The sequence below is a fragment of the Arachis hypogaea genome, chromosome 9, assembly GCF_003086295.3.
Source record: "Arachis hypogaea cultivar Tifrunner chromosome 9, arahy.Tifrunner.gnm2.J5K5, whole genome shotgun sequence".
Lineage (NCBI taxonomy): Eukaryota > Viridiplantae > Streptophyta > Magnoliopsida > Fabales > Fabaceae > Arachis > Arachis hypogaea.
The window spans coordinates 65015137-65017834 of NC_092044.1; the positions used below are offsets into that span (position 1 = coordinate 65015137).

Consider the following 2698-nt stretch of genomic DNA (forward strand, 5'->3'; position numbering starts at 1 on the left):
CCCAAATCCCCATTTAAGATTCTGCAATTTAATTTCTACATTTTACTTTCCCGCCATTTAATTTTCTGCAATTCTCAACTCAATTTTTGTTTAGCTCAACTAGCACATTCTTCCAATTAAAGTTGCTTGACCAATCAATCTCTGTTGGATTCGACCTCACTCTATTGTGAGTTTTTACTTGACGATAATTCGATATACTTACCGAAGGGAAATTTGATGAGAGACAAGTTTTCGTGCATCAAGTTTATGGCGCCGTTGCCGGGGATTGATTTTGTATCGACAATGATTAAGTTGGAAGTTCACTAGATTGAGCATTTTCTTTTTATTGTTTACTTTGCCTGGTCATTTGCTCTTAGTTTCAATTAATTTTCTCCCTCATCCCCTATCCCCTTTTTGTTTTCTTTTTCTATGAATTTACTTACAATTTTGCTCACTAACCCACTAACTGTTTGATAATTTGCACCACTCACACTAATAATCACTCTAACAAGAATAATCACTCCATTTTATTTCTTGCTGTGTGCTCTGTTAGTTGTATGATAGGGAGAAAAAGCAGAGCTTCAACTTTCTTTGATTCTGAACCTGAGAGGACCCTCTGTAGATTAAGAAAGGAAGCAAAAGGGAAAAGAGTTGTTGGTGCTGAGGAAGAAGAAGAGTACTTTGAAACAAACATGGAGGAGAACTTGGAAAACAACCATGAAGAATAAGCTCCCAACCATGCCAGAGAAGGCTCTGTGAATCATGTTGGGCAAGAGAGGAGAGTTCTAGGCTCTTACATCAATCCAACTCCAGAAAATTGTGGAAGTAGCATCCAAAAGCCAACCATAGATGCCAACAACTTTGAATTAAAACCCCAACTCATCACCCTTCTTCAGAATAACTGCTCATTTGGAGGAAGTGCCCAAGAAGACCACAATCAACATCTAACCTCCTTCCTAAGAATATGTGACACTGTGAAGTCTAATGGTGTTCATCAGGATGTCTATAGACTCTTTTTGTTCCCTTTCTCACTCAGAGACAAAAGCATCTAAATGGCTGGAATCCTTCTCGAAGGAGAGATTAACAAATTGGGAAGACGTCGCAAACAAATTTTGGCAAGATTCTATCCTCCTCAAAGAATTAATAGGCTGAGAGTTGAGGTAAAAACTTTCAGGCAACAAGATGGTGAAACTCTTTATGAGGCATGGGAGAGGTTTAAGGACTTAACAAGAAAGTGCCCACCAGACATGTTCAATGAATGGGTACAACTGAACATTTTCTATGAAGGTCTTTCTTATGAGTCAAAGAAGGTCATAGACCATTCATCAGGGGGCTTTCTAAACAAGAAGAAAACCATTGAAGAAGCCATAGATGTCATTGAGACTGTCGCTGAGAATGACTACTTCTATGCTTCTGAAAGGAGTAACACTCGAGGAGTAATGGAGCTGAACCACATAGATGTATTACTGGCTCAAAATAAGATGATCACCAAGCAGTTAGCAGATCTTACCAAGAAGGTGGAAGAAAACCAAGTTGCAGCAGTCATTACTTCATCACCAGCTCAAGAAGGAGTGAATGTAGGAGAAGAAGGTGACTGGGAACAAGCCAACTATGTTGGAAACTCGCCCAGACAGACCCATGATCCATACTCTAAAACATACAATTCTGGTTGGAGAAACCACCCTAATTTTGGGTGGGAAAACCAACAAGACCAAGGCCAAGACCAGAGACACCACAACCACAATTCCAACAACAATGCAACTCATCAACATACCTCACAGAGATCCTATCAACACCTACCTAATTACCCTTCTCAACTACCTAACCTCAACCCACCATCACTAACCGAGGATAGACTCTCTAGAATTGAGACTCTACTTGAAGACATATGTAAAGAATTCCAAGACAACAGAGTGTTCAAGGATGAAGTGCGAGCCAATATAAAAAACCAGGGAGACACCATCAAGAGGCTGGAGTCCTAAGTGGGGTATCTATCTCAACAGTTTTCCAAACCCACTGATAGTTTCCCAAGTGACATAGAGAAGAACCCAAGAGGAGCAAAAAAGAAAGTAAGGTGGGAAGAATACAAGATGATCACTATAAGTGACGAGAGGAGTGTGGAGGAAGTGCACACACAAACATAACATCTCCAAGACATTCCAAGGGAAAAGCATGAAGAAAGAAACCACGCATCCCATCCCACACACAGGGAGGAGCTAAAGGAAGGAGAGACCCTGAACCCATATGCACCCTTTCCCCAAAGGCTCAAAGGTGGTGTAGCAAGGAGAATGTATTCAAGGTTCCTCGACATGTTTGCATCCCTTGATGTAAATATACCATTCATTAAGGCCCTCTAGCAGATGTCCTCCTACATCAAGTACATAAAGGAGCTGCTGGCCAAAAAGAGTTCACTGAAGGGTGGGCAAACAATAGTGATGAACAGGGAGTGCAGTGCTCTCATTCAAACAGAACCACCTACAAAGAAAAAGGATCCAGGGAGTTTTCACATTCCCTATGCTATAGGAGAGACAATGATTGATAAGGTGCTCTATGACCTGGGAGCAAGTATCAATTTGATGCCTCTATCCCTCATGAAAAAGCTTCAAATCAATGAGCTGACACCCACAGACGTGATCATCAAATTGGCTGACAAAACTCAAAAACAGGCAATAGGAGTGGTTGAAAACATGTTAGTAAAGGTTGGAAACTACTTCCTCCC

General features: G+C 41.0%; 1 non-coding gene across 1 annotated transcript; it reads right to left on the minus strand.

The window, feature by feature from the left end:
- Positions 1-1124: 1124 nt before the first annotated feature.
- LOC112713797 (small nucleolar RNA R71) lies at positions 1125-1228 on the minus strand. The gene has a single exon (XR_003158758.1). It is a non-coding gene; the product is annotated as a small nucleolar RNA R71 (small nucleolar RNA).
- Between the last annotated feature and the right edge of the window lie 1470 nt (positions 1229-2698).